We start from the raw sequence: 22,079 nt of genomic DNA, 5'->3' as shown, positions 1-22,079 counted from the left end.
CTTGCCCCCATTTGCCATTAATTATACAATCATTCTATTCTTTTCTTCAAAATGTGTTTTATAATTATGCCTTTTTCTAGTTCATTGTAGATGCCTTTTTCTTTCCTGTAATGAGGATACATGGAAATAAAGATTAAAATTTTTGTAATGATTTTTTGTTTTAAAAAAAGATAATTTTATTAAAAAAAGAAAAATATTTTGATTACATCACTTAAAATAAGTTAAAAAAATATTTTCTAAAGTTTCAAATAGATTAAAATTTTTAATTTTTATTACAATAAATTAGACAAAAAGTGGTAAAATCATTGTTGCTCCTCAACAAACAATAAGCAATTCCAAGAATGCTTGATAATGATCATTTTCCCTTTTTTTTTCTTAGAAAAATATCTTTTTTTAAAAAAAAATTACTTAAGAATTTTTTTACTCATAATTAATTGTAAAATAATCTAAATATTTTTGAAAAACTGTAATTTAATTTAATTTAATTATTTTATTTTTGAAAATTTTAACCATTCTCAGGTTAATTTTATTCAATTGATCAAAATTTGAAAACAAAAACATCTAATTTTTATAATTTCTATCGATTCTTATTAATAAATTATAATAAGAAGAAGATGGTGATAACAATAAGTTTAATTTGATTCAATTAAATGAAATTAAAAGTTCAATTTTAATAATTTTAATAAAATTACAACCAGTTTCCTTAATTTAATCTAAATTATTAAAAAGAAAATAATTAAATTAAATTATTATTTCGTTAAAAGTAATTTTGATTTTTCTGTGATTAGGCCATTTTCCGAATAGACAAACGAGACCTAAATATTTAGGTTCTTTCCTTCCTATTTCATTAAGTAATATTTCTTGACCTATTATTGAAAAGAATAGGTTCCTTTCTTTATCAGTTCTTCTCTTTTTTGAATCACAAGTAATGAATACATAAGGGCCAAGATTAATATCTCACTTTTATTGTTTTCCTGTAGAGAATATCATGTGTTTTTCAAGGGAAACAGAAACAAATTTATTATTATAGTATCACATTTACAATAAAATATCTTTCGAAAAAAATATAATATTTATGACGCCCCTCACCCATCTACAGTGTAGCTGAACGAGGAGTGCCACATTCGGTGCCGGAGCACCCTATCTTGTCTTATCATGTCTATTGTAAACTTTTAATATCATTTAAAAACAGGTATTCCATATATGGAAAGAAAAAAAATTTTATATAACAATTTATTTATGTGGATACCCGGGCAGAGCCTCCTCTGTTTTATTAACGTCTGGCAGGTTTCACTAGTTATCCGTTAAAAATAATTCCATATCTGTCTTATATATCCATAGTCATATCATATCATATCGTTTCAAGAAATGAAACTCATTCATTCATTCAAATGGAAATTTATATACAAAAGCTTACAAGCTTATTTACAATCCCAAAATGTAAATTTCATTTATTTACAACACAAAATATAACTACATGATATTTATATACAATAAACCAAAATACTAAGTCTAATACATGGGCCCTACCAAAATACAAAAGACTAATGAGTTGAACTCTGGACTGTACACAGATCTGGTCAACTGCAGTCAGAACACTATTGTAGTGGCAGCTGCTATGGCGGCTGCTGATCTCCAGCACCTACGCGATGGAAAATCCAACGCGCTAAGCAAATTGCTTAGTGGTGCATAATCTTAAAGCAGAATAATTAAATAATTTAAAATGACAATAAGATGTGTAATTTCATAATTCTAAGTCAATGGCATATTTTATAACACTATGGAATCAATATATTTATCAGGATCTTATCTATGCATATATTTCATTTTCAGTCTCTTTAACTCATATCAGTAAATTTGTCATTAATTCTAAGTCATTTATAAATTTCCTACACTTTGGGAATAAATTAATTATCAGTATCTTTTCTGTTTATTTCTTACACAGTCTAAGTCATTTATGACTTTTCTGTACTTTTGAAATAAATTAATTATCAGTATCTTTTTCTGGGTATTAATTTCATTCTCTGGCTTTTTAAACTCATATTAGAGTCTTTGGAATCATATCAATGTATTTTATGTCATATCGGTGTATTTCATATCATATCTGTATTTTATGTCACATCGGTGTATTTTATATCATATCTGTATTTTTGTGCCCAAGTAACCTATAACAAAACTATAATGCTGGATACACGGGAGTATACGGGTTAGACAGTCATATGTCTACCTCAGATACATCCTGGGCACAAGGCGGTGTCGTGCCACGAGGCTCTTTGTCAGGCTTGTAAAGCCAGAAATAAGGTTCGGCATAATAGCCAATGGGTAGGCATATAGCCTGTAGAACAATCATATCAGACATATATTGTCAGTTCATGATTTGTTCTATAAGCAGTACTGCTATCTATGGTCCCTAATTCGTACACCAATCGATCCAACTATATACATATAAGCCTAGGTATACTTTGGGCAAATTAGTACTATTAAGCACTTATAGTTTTATTATTTCATGCTGTGTACTATTAAGGATTCATAACATATTGCTATTTCACTTCATGTACTACCTATGCTTTATACCATTTTCATGTCATTATAATGGGAACATAGGTCCCAAGCGCTTATTCATATAACTTATGTATTTATCACTCTCATTATTTTATGTCATGTACTATACATATTTATAGTATTGTTATTTCACATATGATGGAAACATAGGTTCCAAATGTACTTTCCTATGACTTATGTGTCTAGAAAACCATTTAGGTAAATTTACATTTTATGTATTAACTGATTTCATGTCACCTTGTAGTGGGAAAATAAGTCCCACATACCTATTTCATGTAATTTAGCATGTAGTGACTTATTAGGGGTAAGTCCTTACTAAAAATAATTTAATTCAAGAACCTTTCTTTAGGTTCAGTTTCACTGTTTTAACTTTACTGTAACAACTAGAAAAAAAAAAAAAAAAAAAAAAAAAGAAGAAGAAGAAGAAGATTTGACTGTTGGCGTGTGACAGTGGGTTTCCACTGTCACTGCCAACATTTAAAAAAAAAAAAAATATTAAAAAACGGGAGGAGGAACCCCCCCCCCCCACCCATTTTCTCTTCTCTCCCTCTCCTTCCCTCTCTTCTTCTTCTTCTTTCTTTTTGCGGTGACCGGCCGGGGACCTCCCGAGCAGCTCCCCACCCGACCGGCGACCCTCCGACGACGGCCAGACACCAGAAACGGCGGCAAGAGAGGGAGAGGAGAGAGAAAATGCGCGCACAGTGGACAGCGGCTTTCCGGCGCGATTCCAGCTTCATCCGATGTCCGATCGAGGCGATTCAGGTGGCGTTGCAAAGCTTTTTCCGAGAGCTTTCTTTTGATACCAATTTTGCAACAAATGGAGGTCGGATGAGTGAGATATGGAGGAGAGAAGTTTCGGATTTTTCAAGCTTTTTCGTCAGATCTACGACGATCCGACCGTTGGATCGACGATCCGAGACCACCTATGGACTGAGGAAGAGGAGAGGAACATGGTGGTATGATCAGATCCGGCAAATGTCGCCGGCGGCCGGCCACCGTGCGCGGTGGTTTCGGCGGTGGCTCCGATGGGCTGTGGAGATGATTCAACTTCCAGAGGCTTCCTCGTAAATTTTTGGAATTTTTGAGACACAGATAAACTTCGAGTAAGACAATTTCTAATATTTCTCGATCTGTGGAGCATAAATACAGTGTTTCTTAAACAGGAAAAATTGGAGAAAAATTCTAAGAAAAATATATGATGAAAGTAAAATTATTTGGAAATATTCTATGGTGTTTGTTGAATTTTTGAGTGATTGTAGAATATTTTTGAAAAATATAGATGGAATTTAGTTAGATTTTTAGCATATGGGCATATAAGATTATTTGAAATTAAGATAATTAAATTTTATATAATTGGTTGAAGCTTGAGGATGGAGGTTTAAATATGTGGATATTGAATTGGGTTGAATTAAGAATATATTAGATGTTGGAAACTTATGGAATCGAGTAAAATTCTTGGATAAAATATTCATGGGTGATTAGAAAATTACAATTCATTTTGCAATAGTCTTATAATATTATTAAGGACCGCGGGCAAAATTTTAGAATTTTTAGAGCTTGTTTGAGTGGATTTTTTAAAAATGTCGATTATAGGGACTAAAATGTAATTTTTAAGATTTTGAGTATTGTCTGATTTGGAGGGCCCAGGAGGGGCCATGTGATATTGATGAGATGTGGTTATGGAAATTGAGAATTTAGAAGTGTTATTTGAGCCTTTTTGCAGATTGGGTAGGTCCCAGGTATAGGGGAAATTCTGCTGGATTTCCGGCATGAATTAGGCTATCTATTGCCTCTTTAGAGTTTTATCTTACCTTAGTACTAATAAATTTATAATTTAATTATTAGGTGATCGAGGTCAACTATTTTTCTGCATCCAGCAGCCACAATAGTCATCGGTGTACTGTGAGTAAAATATTAATTTTAATTGTAATTTCGATATTATTATATGTTTAAGCATGCCCATGCATCACTTATATATATGTATCTATGTAGTTAAACTCTAGGCACGTTTTATGTTGCATTCACAACTGTTAAAGTGCCATGGATGTTGTTGTGGTAATTTGGAGCAGTGTGCGTGCGTTAGCGTGTGTGTGATGTGGTGTGGACTATGGATAGGACGGGTAGACACGGCTTGAGATCTTCGCTGGGACCCGATCCTTCGGGGTTAGTCACGGCTTGAGTTCTTCGCTGGGACCCCGATTTGGTTTATTAAGCGAAAGTCCGGCTTGAGTTCTTCGCTGGCACTAGGTTGGATTTAAGAGAGCTGTATAGGGGATCAGCTCCCATATATTATGATTAATATTACTAGGTGTGTGAGTGCTCCAAATTACCTTTTTGATGTTATGATGTGCAATTGTTGTTGATGTTGCATTTCGCTCTACAGGGTGCATTAGCTTTAGATAGTTATAGAGATTATGGTTAAAATTGATAATTTACTCTCTGAGTCGAACGCTCACTCCTGTTTAATATTTTTTCAGGCCACAGGAGCAGTTATTTTACAGGGCAACCTGTTTTCTTCCTCGCAGGTTTAACGCCGATTATTTAATTGTTTTATTATCTTTTCAAAATTTAAAATCTAGAACTCCGCATGTGTTAGTAATAGTGTGGACCTTGTTAGAAATTGTGTTAATTTAAATTTTTGAGATTAATAAATGAATATTTGTATGGTATTTAAACCGTTTATAAATGAGGTAATAGGGTTGAGCTGGGCTCCCCTGATTTTAGTTTCTGAAAATTTCTAGTTTGATTTAAATTATTTTATATGCATATTGAGCCTAAATTGTGGGCCTGGTTATGGATTTGAGGAATAGTTAGGCTTACTACGGGCCTCGGGGGCTTTAAGCTGGCCCAGGTCCTAGTGCCGGTCTGGCCCATAGGTTGGGTCGTGACATTTACATATCAAATTGAGTAATTACAAATTTCTACTTATTTCTTTGAAATGTACATATCACTTTAAAGTGGGAAAACAGGTCCCACATACCCCTTTCATATGGTTTAGTGTTTAATGGCTTGTTAGGGTTAAATTCCTACTATAAGATAATTTATCTCATGGACCTTTCTTTGGTTACAGTTTTTGTGTTTTACTTTTACCTATCCATAGATCAGCCTGTAGCTACTGTTTGGCCACACTTTCTTTATGGAAGTTGTTCCTCTATGTCTTATCTTTATTTTCCTTTTTGAATTAAGTCAATTTGATTTTTAGAACTCAAGTTATGGTCAGATAACCATAACTGACTCATTTCTAGATTCTGGCTCCTTATCTAGGCAGCTTTTGGACTTAAATTTTACCTAATTAATGGAACATGTTGCAGTCACTTTAGGCACAGTGATCTTCATAGAAATTGTTGTCCTATTTCTTATGATCATTTAGAAATTTGTATCACGATTTTTCAAGTTTTGTGGAATTATTTATGGCCAATTAACTGGGCTGGACTCCTATACCCTGTGCCAACAGACCTTCAGTTTAGGTCAGTGACTGTGAGTGAGTTTTTGAGGTTCTTACATTCATAATTTGAGGAAGGTTTATGAAACAAAGTTGTATCCCTATTTCTTAGGTTTCTGGAAAGGTATGGCTCATCTCAATTGGATTTTTCTAATGGGAGATATGACTAAAATACTATTCTGGGGTCAAATGAAGTTTGGTCAGATTCCAGGTTTGATGTATTGATTTGTTTTAACAATTTGACCTAGTTCTCTTTATTTCTGGGTTTTGGTCAAAATACCAATTTTGTAGACCTATGTCTTGTAGACATTTTTCCACTGGTTTCATGTCATTTGGGTTCTTGTAGACCAAGTTATGGCCATTTTTCCAAAACTGGTCGGGTAAGTTTATGTCCAGCAGTTTCTGGGCAACACAGGTCTGGACAGTTTTGTGAACCAACTTGGGCTAGCAATTTGGTTTGGTTTTTGGCATTTCTGGGTTCAGTGGTCTTCATGAAAATTGTATCCCTTTATCTAAGCTTTCCAATGGTATCAAATTCAAGTCATTTGGACCAGTATAGACGGAGTTATAACCAAATAAATATGTACTGTTCATTTGGTCATTTTCTAGGTTTGGTGCAGGGTCATCCGGATTTGGGCAGTGTTTAGGTCAAGATTTGGACAGAATTTGGGCATGGTTTCTTCAATGAAAAAGGGCTATTTTGGGTCTAGTTTCACCTTCAATTGGCCTCATACCAATTGGAGTCACACACAATCAGTTATGGTTCAACAAATTCACTGGACTCATTAAGTCCCAACCTGCAGAAAAATGGCACTCTCAAAATTCAATCTCCTCCAACTTCCTTACTTCAATTTGCATACATAGCACTTCAATTAGGCAATAAATAGTCTTAACCAAGTAAATCTCAACAATTACACAACAATCCTCAAATCATGTACACAAACCCTAGTTTCAAGGTTTCAAACTCAATCAATTCACTCCCTTTCACTTCTCATACATATACTTATATCAATCATCACCTTTAAACTCATTTACATCATTTGAACACATCAAAAGCCAACACATTTCATGGCTGCCAAAAATAGTAATGTTATGGGTTCATGGATTTCTTTTAAATTTCTTGAAATTTCTACTTATCTCAATCCATTTTCAAGGATTAAAAGAAAAGTGAGGGAAGAAAAGCACTAACCTCTTGTGACCTAACTTCAAGTTTTCCCAAAACTTTACTATTTCCAAATTTCTTGGCTTCAAACCTCTTTGTCTAAGTGTAGGACAAATTTTTAATGAAGGGGACTATGAGTTTGGTGGGTGAATGAAGGGAGATTCAAGCTTAAAGCTTGAAGAGAAAAAATGGTGGAAGAACACACCCATGGTGCAGGCCAAAGAGAGAGAAGAGAGGTGAGGAAGATGACTTGTGGTAGGTAGATTTTGTCTCTTGTGTCATATATATATATATATATATATATATATATATATATATATATATATATATATATATATATATATATATATATATTTATTTTTTTTTTTTTTTTTTTATTGTACTTTATATATATTTTTTTATGTCATAAGCTTAGCTTCTTTTCTTTTCTTTTCTTTTCTTTTCTTTTTTTCTTTTCTTCTCTTCTTTTTCCTAATTCAAATTCATAAACTTATAATTTTAATTTATGTTAATAATTTCATTCTCTAAATTTTAATTTGATATTTAGGTCAAAATTCACCTCTGGGATTGAAATGACCAAAATGTCCTTCATGGTGTATATCGGGTTATTTTTATTTTTTTTTGTACCAATTAATAAATTCTCTAAATTTTATTTTATTTTCTCTAAATTTTTTTTAACATCTTTAATGTTATTTTTACCTAAATAAGCCTTAAAATTGGGTCCCGAAATTATTTCCTATATTTATTAAAATTTTTTTTACATTTATTTCATTAATTTAGGTCTCTTCACTATAGTTTAAGTGTAGTTCTAGACATTCTGACTGTCCGAACAGACATTAGTCATTAGAACAGTAGAATGTACGGACTACCTACAGTGAGGGCGTTACAATATTAATAAAAGATTGATTATTAATATCATTAATTTTTATTTATAAAGTAAATTTTGAAAGAAAAATGACAAACTGCTTAATAATAATAATAATAATAATAATAATAATAATAATAATAATAATAATAATAATAATAATAATAATAATAATAATAATAATAAAAGAGAGAAGAACAGCAAGCTCAAAACAAGAAGGATGAGCTGTTGCTGCTATCCCTATAGGACTTTTAGCATTCTCAATGCCATTGAAGCCAACCAGCAGCATTCCTAGCCTCCTTCAACTGCTATTGAATCCTCCCATTGCCCCAATCAAAGCTAGCAATTGATTAAGAGGGAGCTGATTGAGATTTCCTTCCTTGGTTAGGTTTTTGGTCCAACCAACGCTAATAATCAAATCCATTTTGTTCCCTAGTCCCAACAAGCTCTAACTTGAAATTCTTTAACCTGAAATAGTGTAAGCTAAGTATGAAAGAAGACAAAGGAAGAGGGATAGCATTTCTACATGGGTGACATAGGTTGGTAGTGAAGAAGGTAGCGTGTGATGGCCATCCCAAATTCTTCAGTTCAGTATTTTTGAGCTGCAATTGATTTTGGATAAGTGATATCTTATTGGTAGTTTTCTCCTAAATATTAATTAAGTGCTAATCTAATTTCATATAGATATAGAATTTGTTGGTTAAATAGTATGAGTGAACTTTAGTCCATTTTCATATTGTGAATAAGAACTTGATTAATAAAAATGAATATGTATTTTCCTAGAATCGATGAACTTTGCACTGAAATATGATATTTCATTTTATGTTAAAATATGAGGAGACAAACTAGAAATTTTGTTCATCATTGATAGCCCCATAAAATTGTGATTGTTGAAGGCAAAAGAAAGAACACTAAAAATGAAATGAATGGAGGAACATGAAATGGAGAATAGAGTGGATAAATTTGTACAATTGTATTGGCCTTGGATGGGTGTTATATTAAATTATGTTGTCTTGTTGTTCAGACTCCTTGGAATAATGTAAAATTGGGGGAATGTCCAGCTTTATGCTGGAATGTTGCTGGAATTTCTTTAGAATTTTTAGGACACAATTCTTGCATACTAGGGACCTTGATAGCATTTCACAATTTTAGCTTTATTCCTAAAATCCAATTTCCTGCTATATTTATCTATAGGATATCTTCCTCTAGGTGTAGGTCCCAGGGACACCTTTGTCAATTAGCTTGTTCCTTTCAATTTATCTTTGCCTCCGAAAACAGGTAAGCTGATACATATTTAACATGGTATTTTATTATATGTGTTAGATTTATGATCCAAAATTCTAGTTAATTTGGAAGACTTTTTCCTAATTTTAATGGGATAAATATTCCTATATAGAGTAAAACTTTTATTTTAGTGTTATTCATAAATTGAGTGTGATTCTTAATCAGATTAGGATTGAGGGACTAATACTATAAATAGAAGTATTGTGGAGATATTAATTAGGCTTCGCAATAGAGAGTGACTTTGCCCATGGAAAGGGGCTTTTACCCATTACAAAGAGTGGCCTTACCAATTATTGAGGATTTGGCTTTGCCCATTAATGATGGGCAAGAGCTCTCTCACAAATGGACAAAAATTCCTTTCTCTTGAATTCTATGTCCTTTCTCTACCTTATGCCAAAGCCTCTTTCCTTGCATGAGATTCCAATTTGTCTAAAGTACTTGGTCATCTGCTCCCATAAAACTTATTGGGGTTGTGTAAGTCCCTCTAACACTGGCACAGCAGGACCTCTCCTCTCTCTAATATCACTCTCAGCTGGGGGATGATTTTCTACTTCTCCTTCTACTGCCTTCTGTGACTCAGGGTCCATACCTTAACCTAAAATAACCAGAGAAAATAAATTTGCCTTAGTATCACCTCAACTCTTATGAATGTAATGCATGTTATGCACACAATCTTATTCTATCTATCGATGCCTAGGAACGCCTAAACTATGCTTTGATACCAAATAAATGTGACATCCCTCACCCGTCTACAGTGTAGCTGAGCAAGCCATGTCACACTCAGTGCTGGAGCATCGTACTTTATCTTACTTTATTCTTTTAATAATTTTGCTCTCATTATATTTTAAAAATCATTTATATTATAAGGAGAAACTGACGGAGTTTCCCCCTATTTTATTACCATTTGACGTGTCTCGCTATTTACCTGTTTAAAAATTTCAATAATAATTTCCAGTAATAATCTCATTCATACACATCATAACCATCTCAGTATTTCAAATATTTTTCAAATATCATTTATGTATTCCATATTACATAATCATTCCCATACAAATCCATTCTTGCTTAATTTATATATAAAAATTTTCAAACTTCATTAAGATACATGATTTACACACTAATTATATAAATTCATAATTTACATGATATACAAATTAATTGCATACGAAAGAGCTAGTTTCTTAATTTACATCATATACATGTTAAGTTCAATTCCTTAGTTTGCATTACACAATAAGAAATATTTATAATATACAAAATACATTAACATGACTTATATGGGCCCTATCTACATGCATTGCTGAGGAAGTGACAATCTTATACACTTCTAACACTTCTGCATATCCGGACACTATAATCTTAATCTAATATCCACTGGATTTTATCTTCAGTACCTGCGCGAAGGAAACAATCCATTGCGCTAAGCATTTTTGCTTAGAGGTGCAATAATATAATAATAAAATAAATTATACAAATAAAGATAAAAATGAAGTCTAATTTACATAATCAAGAATTATTTTCATTTTATATGGAATTCCTAATATTAATTATCTTTTCTCATATTATATTATTCTTTGGAATCGCTTATTTCCTAAGTTTACTTTAGTAATATACAAAATACAAAATATATTAGTATATTAAATTTCTATTCATGTTATTTCAGAAGATGCAATTGTAATTATTTATTTAAATGATATCTATTTAGCTAATCTTTTTGTTATTTTACTCAACATTTTCTAGGTGTTTAGATTATTTCATAATAATTAAAATTTTGGAATTTATCTAGTTCATTTCAGATCTTTCTAATAAATAAATTTTTAAAGCTAATCTAGTTTCTTTCTTATTCATTTAATTCTCATTATTCTTAACGAATTTCACTGGCCAAGTAATCTATGACAGGTTGACTAAAGTGGATAAATGGGTCCTGGGCACTGGACACCATGGTGTCTTGGGCCGTCATACGATGGGACGTGAAATACAGAACATCAACCACGTATGCAATCAATATGGCTAAAAAGCCATGGTAACGAATGATCGGGCATACAAGCCATAAATACAAGCATAAAACCTTACACAGTACTGCTCAAATAATCCCCTATTGGCATGCCAATCTATCCAATCTGACACACGTGTCTAGGCAATATATGGGCACATTAGTACCATCAAGTATTAATATGTTTTATTATTTCATTATATTTTATATTTATATCTTATAGTATTTTAATTCTATTCCTAGTGGATACACAACGCCTAATTTCATACTCACATGATGCATATATTTATAAATTTCATTTGTATGAATCATAATTTACTAACCACATAATATATTTAACAACTATAATTATTTACCTAATTATCATACCACTTCACATGTCATTTAGGTTCAAGCATTTTCATTTTTCTCATAATGGAAGCATAAGTCCCAAATAAAAATTTCACATTATTTACACATTCAATAATTCACCTATGGTGATTACAATTCATAATTTAAATTATGTTGGCAATGTATCATAAGTTCTATTTGTGATGGGGATGCAAGTCCTAACTACCTATTCATATAATTTAAGTGTTCATTAAGTCATCTAAGTGGTTACCATTCATATTTCAAGTCATCCCTAACATTTTCTTGGATTTCAGATTTATGCCTTAGATTCCTCTAGCAATTTGGCCAAGATACATAGTCCATTTGGTTATACTTCCTTCATGGAAGTTGTTCCTAAATGTCCCTACTTTAATTTCCTTTTTGAATCACTCCATTTGAAGTTTTGTAGCTCAAGTTATGGTCAAATTACCACAACTAGTTCATTGACCCTTTTAGGTTCCAGAATTAGACAGATTCTGGAATCCAATTTTGTTTAATTATTAGGGCATGTTACAGTCATTTTTAGACTTAATATCCTCCATATGAGTTGTTACCCTATGTCTTAAGGTCACTCAAAATCAAAATTCATAATTTTTCTAGTTATGGAGAGTGAATTATAGTCAATTAACTGACCTGGACTCATGAACCCTATACCTTTAGGATTTCATGTTAAGGTCAGCATCTTTGGTTCCCATTTTAGGGTCCTTGCAGTCAAAATTTAAGAAAGATTCCTAAATCAAAGTCGTAGTCCTATTTCTTAGGCTTTCAGAGCAATTTGGCTCATCCTAATTAGAGTTTCCTAGTGGGAGATATAATCTAAATACTATCCTGGGGTCAAATGTCTATTTGGTTAAATTTTAGGATTTGGAATGCTAACTTGTCCTAGCAATTTCTCCTAGTTCCATTAGGTTCTAGGTTTTAGTCAAAACACAAATTTGTAGTTCTAGGTCTTATAGAAATTTTAGCTTTGGTTTCACTTCATTTTCAGTGTTGTAGACCAAGTTATGGCATTTTTTCCAAAACTGGTCAGGCTGGTCAATGTCCAGAATTTTCTGGTCAGTTTGGTTCTGGCAGTTTTGTTGGACTAAATTTGGTTAACAATTTGATTAGGTTAGGTTCAGAACTGGGCTCTGAGTTCTTCATAAGAAATATTCTCCTATGTCTAAGCTTTTCCAATGATTCAAAAATTAGGTCATTCTTACTTTTCTAGAGTGAGTTATGGCTATTTGAACATTTACTATTCATATTTTCATTTTTCCAGGTCTAGATTTTAGTTATCCAGATTCAAGCCAATTTTAGGTTATTTTATCTTTGGTTTCTGGGCATGGTTTCTCCATGAAAAATGTTTCATTATGTCCTAAGTTTCATATTTAATTGGCCTCACACCAATTGGAATAACATAACTCTACTTATGGCATTATTTATGTATTGGACTCAAGGTCCAGAATTTCCTGCATGAACACAACACTCCCAATACCACCTTTCCACACTACTATCAACCTCAAATCACATTCTATAAACTTCAAATAGTCCATAATTAATCTCATCAACATCAATTCAGTAACAATTTAACAAATCCCCAATTTTCTCCTCAAAGCCCTAGCTCCCAATTCAAGTTCACACAACACACACCAATTAAACATACTAATCACACTTATCATCATATTCAAGCAAGTTATCAATTTTATTTGTAATAAAACACTTCAAATCCTACTCCTACACAAGTTGGCTGGATTCTTAGTCTAACATATATCCATCAATTTCATCATTTATCATGTAATTCTAGTGTAATTCACTTTATTTTCATCATTAGAAGATGAAGAAGAATTTAGCACTAACCTTAGGAGGGTAAAATTTTTTCTTAACCAAACTTCAATTTTCCTTCACTTTCTTGGCATCCAATCACATTAGCAAGGTTCTAGGACAATTTTTAGTGTTGTGACTTATAAGGAATATGGTGGGAAAAGCAAGAGAAATGAGCTAGGTGAGATGAAAATGGAAGAACACTTCCATGGAGGTGGTTCGGCCAACTCTAGAAAATGGAAGAAGATAAGTGAATTTTGCGTTTATTTATCTCCTTTTAGCCTTTTTATGAGTGCTTGTTGGATGGTGATTAGCTAACAAATTTTTATTACATCATGCTTACATGTGCATGATGTCATAATTCTAATTAAATTTTCTTTTCTTTTATTTTCTTTTCTTCTTTCTTTCACTCGTTTTTAATAAACCTTTTACCAATATTTATTCATATTTTAGGACATGGATCTTGCTTACTTAAATGGACAAGTTGGTAAAAAATCATCTCTAAAGGTGAAATGACCAAAATGCCCTTCGTTTTGCTTATCGAGTTAAATTTGTCTGTACCGATTGATAAAATTTTTTTAGCATTTTCTTGGGATTCTTTTGTCATCGAAACCTCAATAACCCTTCTCTTGAGTCCCAAAAATTATTTTAGAGGGTTTTCCATGAGTCTAAGGTTGCTAACTATCTTCACAATCGCTTCCCATAAGGTCACCCATTGCTGTAGCTCCAGCTCGTTTAACTTCTTTGCATTTTATTTCCTAAATTTTTTCTTAATTTTTCTTGTCATTATTTGGGTTATTTATAACTCCTCACTCTAATTTAAATATAGTTCCAGGTATTCTAGCTGTCCGAACAGACATTGGTCATCGGAACAGTAAAACGTACGAACTATCTACAGTGAGGATGTCACAAATATATTTACTTTGAGTAGTTTGATGTAAATGTTCTCTTGGGTGTCATTCGATTAATGAGTAATATAGTTTGAACTTGTAATGATGATTATTTTATGAATAGTAGATGATAGCATGCCCATGGATATAGCCCTTTATGGAAAGGGTAAACCACATTAATATTGTGTTTTACATATTTGCTTTATTTTTTTGTAGTTTATACATTTCTGCGATGCACAATAATATGCATATTTAGGCTATTTTCTTATGTAAAAATGGGAATCGATAATTGTACTTATGTTTTCTTTAAATAAATAAAATAAGATTTAGAATTATAGCAGAATAAATGGCCGAATACATCTCATATATACACTGATGGATAACACATTGATGATGGGTGATTTGCATTTCAACACAGTATATTTATACTGTCTTTGCGATAGCATATGATAGACATAGAGCCTATGGGGTGCATATCAAGTGGGCGCTCTTTAAAGGTAGCTTTACACATGTGGATGACTAACAGTTTTATTACTTTTTAGCTAGAAAAATCATCATAGACCCTAAGATGCCAATATTGCTCTCAGACTATCAATATATTTTTTTCTTTTTGTTTGGCACCTAAGATGCTAATATTATCTTTAGGAAGTATGTTATAAGTGTATGTGGATGTTGTAGATTTTAAGACACTTCAGCAATATCATTATGGCATAAATTTTATTTTAGCTTAATTATGTGACTTTAAGATTATTGATATTTATTCAGATGGCCTATTTTAGCTTACCATGTGGTATTATTAAATACTAAAGTCTTGTTTATTCCTCCTTTATTATTTATTTATCCGTTTGTTAAGCTTATACTCATTATTTTATTTTTAATATTTCAAATTCTTTTGGTGATCCCAATCTAGCAATCCTTACTTTCATGGCTTGTCCTTTCTTCACTTCATTAACTCTCTGTCAAGATAACATGAAAGTAGTTTGTGAATCTTTTTGGTACTATTTTGTATATTTATATATGTATGTTTAGGTTGATTGATTATGGTTTCTTTATATTTATATATGTATGTTTAGGTTAATTGATTATAGTTTCTTTTTAATCTTGATATTCTCGGTTGCTTGATAGCCATTCCTGGTAAATTTGATAGTTATGTCAAACAGATATTACTCAAAATTATCTTAGGTTTAATTAGTCATGTTTTGAGGAGAATCTTGGTCAGTTTTTTAAGTAGCATCTGTCTCTATAGTTTAGAACTAGATGTGACAAAAATATAATATATTATATTATATTTTTTCTAAATTTAAATAGAAATATTGTGAAATGTAATTGTTATAATAAGCACACAAATCTAAGGCAAACACACAAATCACATAATATAGAAAAGAGAAGAAGAATAATACAGGATTTAACGTGATTCAACAGTAAGGTCTATGTCTACGGGCAAAAAAAAAAAAAAGAGATTCCACTATGATGAAAAAAAAAAGGGCAAGATACAATCACTCAGAACTCTCAAACTCTAACCCCAGTGTATTTTCTGAATATCTCACAACTCTACCGCAAAGGGCAGAATAATGCAATATCGGCCCATGCCCTCTGCTACCATCACAGATCTTGCTTTTTATCGCAATCAGGTCACAGAGCAAAGCTTTCGGGTTGGGTCACAATTCTGATCCATGAAAACATATCCAAAATTCAAGCCACATAAAAATAACAATTCTTCCCCTTGAATTGAATTCCCTCCATCATCAACAAAATAACCATAAACACTCTGTCTTGCCATATGCCTTTGCAAGGGCACTACTGAGCACTATAAATACCAAACAAGTCTAGGTAATGCCTAAACTTGCTGACTGGGACTCCTTTGGTCATCATGTCTACTACATTGTCACGTGTAGAGACTTTCTGCACAGCTATAGTCCCCTAATATACACTGTTCTGAATGAAGTGCTATTTGACATCAATGTGCTTAGTTTGCTTATGGTACATCTGATTCTTTGTGAGATGTATTGCACATTGGCTGTCACAAAACACTGTGGGCTTATTCTATATCAAGCCAAGATCACCCACCAAATCTTGTAACCAAAAGGCTTCCTTTACTGCCTCTGCTAAAGTCATATATTCAGCCTCTGTGGTAGACAAAGCAACTGTAGCTTGCAATGTTGCCTTCCAACTTATAGTACTTCTAAAGAGAGCAAACAAATAACCTGTCAGAGATCTCCTCTTGTCTAAGTCTCCTACAAAATCTGAATCCACATAGCCAATAATTAAATCACTCATCTTGGCCCTGTCAAATGTCAGACCAACATCTGCAGTACCCTTCAAATACCTTAGAATCTATTTCATTGCCTGCCAATGCTTATTCCTATGTCACGCCATGTATCCACTCACAACACTAACTACATGTGAAATGTCAGGTCGGATGTAAACCATAACATACATGATACTACCAATAGCACTCGAATAAGGAACATTAGACATATGATCCATCTTCTCATTTGTTTTTGGTGACATGTCTACAAATAACTTGAAATGGGTAGCAAATGAGACAGTCACGAGCTTAGCATTATTCATGTTGAAATGCTTAAGAACTTTCTTAACATATGCCTGCTGAGACAAGAAAAGCTTCCTAGCACTTCTATCCCTAGTAATTTTCATTCTCAAAATCTTTTTTGCTTCACCAAAATCCTTCATCTCAAACTCATCACTCAACTACTTTTTTAGAATTTTAATTTGTGATATGTTTTTAGTAGCAATAAGCATGTCATCCACATATAATAGCAAATAGACAAAGGAATCACCTAAAAGCTTCTTATAATACACACAACTATCATATGAACTACGAATAAAGCCATTACAAACCATGAATACATCAAATCTTTTGCACCATTGCCTAAAGGACTATTTCAAACCATATAAAGACTTCTTGAGCAAGCAAACTAGGTTGTCCATACTTGGAGTGACAAATCACTTAGGCTGACTCATATAAATTTTCTCCTCCAGCTCACCATGTAAAAATGCTATCTTCACATCTAGTTACTCAAGCTCTAGATCATGAAGAGCAAGACCCTGATAGAACTGTACTTCACAACGAGTGAAAATACTTCATTAAAGTCAATTCCCTCCCTTTGAGTAAAGTCTTTTACTACCAACCGTGCCTAATATCGAGGTGCTTCAACCCCTAGAGTGCCTTCCTTTTTCTTGAACACCCATTGCAACCTACCACTTTTTGCCCCTTAGGCAATGTTACAAGCTCCCAAGTTTGATTCTTGTGAAGAGATTCAATTTCTTCACCCATAGCACCGACCCACTGATTTGCATCTGAATAAGAAATAGCTTCTTTGTGATTGTTAGGTTCATGCACATCAACTATCTCAACAACTGACAAGGCAAACACAACTAGATCTGCATATGCATATCTCCGTAGTGGTCTAACTTGTCTTCTCTCCCTACCAGTTGCAATGCTATATGGTTCCTATTATTGTTGCTCAGATACATCCTCTTATTGATCACAATCTTGCACCTCATCCTCTGAATCACTAGACTGAACTGCTAAAGTATCAATGTCAAGCTCCACCTATTCTCTGACACCATGATCTGATTTTGCTATTGACTTCTACCTCTGACTATCCAATGAAGCAGATTTATTAAATTTCACATCCCTGCAAATAATTAATCTTGGAGACTTTAGATCACTGCACCACAACCTGTAGCCCTTCACTCCAAATGCATACCCTAAAAATATGCATTTTCTTACCCTCGACTCAAGCTTACCATCCCTCACAAGAGCATAAGCAAGGCAACCAAACGCTCTCAGCTGAGAGTAATCAGCAGGTGAACCAGACCAGATCTCAAAAGGAGTTTTACACTCAATAACTGTAGATGTAGATCTATTAACCAAGAAACAGGCTGTATTAATTACTTCAGCCCAGAAATCCTTTCCCAATCTTGAATGTGAGAGCATGCTTCGTGCTTTGTCACAAAGCATTTTGTTCATGCGTTCTGTAATACCATTCTATTGTGGTATTCTTGTACAATTGTAATGTCTCACTATACCTTCATTGTTATAGGATGCATCGAACTCATGATTGCAAAATTCCAACCCATTATCAGTTCTAAGACGTTTGACCTTCTTTTCTGTCTGCTTCTCAATCATCATCTTCCACTTTACAAAGGTTGAAAATGCCTCATCTTTTATTTTCAAAAAGTACACCCACACTGTCACGACCCAACCTATGGGCCGGACCGGCACTAGGACCTGGGCCAGCCTAAAGCCCCCGAGGCCCGTAGTAAGCCTAACTGTTCATTTACCCAATTCTAAGGCCCATTGGGCCCAAATTCAAGAAAATAAACGGACAGAGTCCGGCCATAAAATGGACTTACCAACGGGGAGTTTTCGACTCACCCGACCTGTAAACACAATAAACAATCCATTGGGGAGCTCAGCTCACCCTCCACATACTCATCAACATAATAATAAATGGGAGCTCAGCTCCCTCATCCAATCCATCAAAACAGACTTAAAATATTAAGTTTACAGGTCCAACATGAATATAATATTACAGACCAATTTCAAATAATTACTGCTAACACATGCGGAAATTCTAGGAGTAATTAAAATTACACAATATTGATAAACAACCTGCGAGGTAGAAAAGCAGGTTAACCCAGAACAAAATATCCTCCTGTGGCCTGTAAAAATTTTTGAACAGGAGTGAGCGTTCGACTCAGAGAGTAAAATATCAATTTTAACCATAATCTCTATAACTATCTAAAACTCATGCAACCTGTGGAATGAAATGCAACATCAGCAATAAATTCACATCATAGCATCAAAAAGGTAATTTGGAGCACTCACACACCCTGTAGCATCAATCATAATATATTGGGAGCTGATCCCCTATACAGCTCTCTTAAATCCAACCTGGTGCCAAGAACTCAAGCCGGACTTTCGCTTAATAAACCAAATCGAGGGTCCCAGAAGAACTCAAGCCGTGACTACCCTCAAGGAACGGGTCTCGTGAAGAACTCAAGCGTGACTACCCCGCCCTATCCATAGTCCACACCACATCACACGCACGCCAACGCACGTAATCGCTCCAAATTACCACAACAACAACACTCATGGCACATTATGATTATGAATGCAACATAATTCGTGCCTAGAGTTTAACTACATAAATATATGCATATAAGTGATGCATGGGCATGCTGAACATATAATAATATCGAAATTACAATTAAAATTAATATTTTACTCACAAACTTGACGACAAATTACTGTGGCGGCTGGGCGGAGGAAGAAGGCTGTCCCGGCTCACCTGACAATTACATTACATCTATTTAATAAATTTGACTCAATACAAACAAAGAAAAATATCAAGTACGTCCTAAGTCATGCCGAAAATCCGGCAGAGTCTCCCCTATACCTAGGACCTACCCAACTTGCAAAAGGGCTAAAAACGCACTTCTATACTCACAATCCATATATCAACAGTTCAATCATATCACACAGCCCCTCCTGAGCCCATCAAATCAATCATCCATCACAATACGCAAAATTTCAATTTAGTCCTTATTATTGATCATTTTTGCAAAAACTGCCCAAACAAGCTCTAAAAATTATAAAACTTTGCCTCGCGGTCCTTAGCAATATTACTAAGCTATTGCAAAAAGAATCGTAATTTTCTAAGCTACCACGAATATTTTATGGATTTTTAATCCTATTTAAGCACTAGAAAATTACGTAAAAACTAGGTTCGGGTTTACCTTTGCCGATTCCGACTTCGGGGACGCGCTCGGGACGTCTGACAATGGGGGGCTAGCCAAAACCTCGGCCCAATTCGGAGACTTTTCCAGAACGTCCGTTCGCCTAATTTTGCACCGATCAATCGCCGAATTTCCGCGAATCGAGGATACCTACACGAAGCCCATAACACGGGGGTTAGTACATAAATTTTTCAGAATTTTCTAAGCTCATTTAATGGTCGAAAATACACTGCGAAGTTCCGTGGGACCCACCGAAAAACGGTGTCGGAAAAATTCGAAATTTATGTCGTTGCGAAGCTCTCGACGAATGGAGCGTGCTGGTGGCCTCGGTTTCCTCGTGGGATTCACGGTTTTCGAGAAATTTAGCCCAAAAGTCGAAATGGGCTAAAATCTTCCCGAGCAAAAATCGGACAATCCGCTCGATGGATTTCGGCGTTCTTGGTGTCTATGGAAAGCTCTCGCCGAGTAGATGATTTTGGACACAAGACCCGGTCCAATTGGTAGCCGGATCGGCCGGATTTGGCCGAGGAAGTCGGCTGGCGCGCGCAAGGGACCTTCGCGCGGCGTTCGGCCGTTTAGGCGGCCATTGGGCATTGGCTGGCGCGCCCGCTGGTCAGGCCTTGGCGGCGGCTAGGGGCGGAGAGGAGAGAGAAACGAGAGAGAAGAGAGGAGAGGGCGTCGCGTGCGGGAGGAAGAAAAAGAGAAGAGACCGGTCCGATTCGACCGGTCCGATCCGGTTCGGTTCGATTCGGCCGGTTCGATTCGAAATACAAAATTTTGAATTTTTACTCTGCATCGGGACCGAAAACGAGGTCCAAAAATTCCGAAAAAAAAATTTCATAAAACTCAGAAAAATACGTAGACTCCAAATATATTTTTAGTTTTGCCACGTGGTCTTTAAATTAATTTTTAAAAATCATCAAAGTTTATATTTTCGGAAAATCGAACCCGATTTTTAAAATCCGAAAAATCTCAAAAAAATTCCTAAAATTTAAATAAAATTAAAATACCAAAAATACTCATAAATAATAAAATTTTGGGGTGTTACACACACCATTCGAGAGTAATCATCAATCAAAGTCATGAAGTACCTAGCACTGCTCATGGAAGGGATTCTGTTAGGACCCCATAGATCTGAGTGGATATAATTTACCGTTCCTCTAGTTTTATGCACTGCCTTTTTGTTGAACTTCACTCTAGTCTGTTTGCCAAACACACAGTGTTTACAAAAGTCCATAGATTTATTTTCTGCCCATCCAACAAATCTCACTTACTCAACATAGATAACCCTCTTTCCCTCATATGATCAAGATGCAAATGCCACAATTGAGTCTGATTTTGATTATTGCTTTCGGATGCTACTGTAGCTTCCCCTGAAACTGTACTGCTCTAAAGAAAATACTGCTCTAAAGAAAATATAATCTTGAAACCAAACTGCTCTTCATGAATACCATAGAGCCTTTGCACACTTTGAGAACTCCATTCTCTGCATGGTATCTGAATCCATGAGAGTCAAATGTCCCAAGAGAAATTAGGTATGTCTTTAGTCCTAGAACATGCCAATACTCTATAGTTCTAACAATGCCATCAAACATCATCAATCTAATGTTACCAATTCATTCCACAAATAATGCATGATCATTATCCAAAAACACCTTGCCACTCATCTGTTTGTAAGTGACAAATCAATTTCTATGTGGACACATGTTATAAGTAGCACCAGTATCAAGAATCCAGAAATTTTGCCTATGATCTAAACTCACGGATAGAATTTCACCAACGCTGTCATCGCAATTAGAATAGATAAACCTTTCAACCGCATTCGCAGAAATTTCTAGTTGCTTTCCTTTTTTATTTTTCAACTTTAGAAAGTCTCTCCTATAGTGTCCTTGCTCTCACTCAAAATAGTTAGGTTTTTTCATTATTGACTTAGATTTGGCCTT

At 34.2% G+C, this 22,079-nt stretch overlaps 1 long non-coding RNA gene across 1 annotated transcript; it reads right to left on the bottom strand.

The window, feature by feature from the left end:
- Positions 1-18,796: 18,796 nt before the first annotated feature.
- On the bottom strand, positions 18,797-20,224 carry LOC131172051 (uncharacterized). The gene is made up of 3 exons (XR_009142704.1): positions 20,137-20,224; positions 19,630-19,688; positions 18,797-19,059 (listed from the first exon to the last, which is right to left on the bottom strand). It is a non-coding gene; the product is annotated as an uncharacterized LOC131172051 (long non-coding RNA).
- Positions 20,225-22,079: the final 1,855 nt, after the last annotated feature.

The sequence above is a fragment of the Hevea brasiliensis genome, chromosome 13 (genome assembly GCF_030052815.1).
Source record: "Hevea brasiliensis isolate MT/VB/25A 57/8 chromosome 13, ASM3005281v1, whole genome shotgun sequence".
NCBI classification, from domain to species: Eukaryota; Viridiplantae; Streptophyta; class Magnoliopsida; order Malpighiales; family Euphorbiaceae; genus Hevea; species Hevea brasiliensis.
Note: the sequence above shows the minus strand (reverse complement) of the source record. Positions and strands in the feature narration are given on the sequence as shown.